This window comes from Octopus bimaculoides, chromosome 3 (genome assembly GCF_001194135.2).
Source record: "Octopus bimaculoides isolate UCB-OBI-ISO-001 chromosome 3, ASM119413v2, whole genome shotgun sequence".
NCBI lineage: Eukaryota > Metazoa > Mollusca > Cephalopoda > Octopoda > Octopodidae > Octopus > Octopus bimaculoides.
Window position 1 is genome coordinate 46,150,420 of NC_068983.1, and position 208 is coordinate 46,150,627.

Genomic DNA, 208 nt, shown 5'->3' on the forward strand with positions numbered 1-208 from the left:
ACAAGCACAAACACGAACATCATTCACCATATACAAGTAACACATGCGCACATTCTTTGATCGTAGATCAGCTGGATCAGAACGATTCATTTCCTTTTTATTCTAGGCACGAGGCTCGTAAATTTTGAGGATGGGGCCAGTCGATTAGATCGACCCAATTACGCAGCTAGTACATAATTTATCGACCCTAGAGGAATTTGAAAGAACA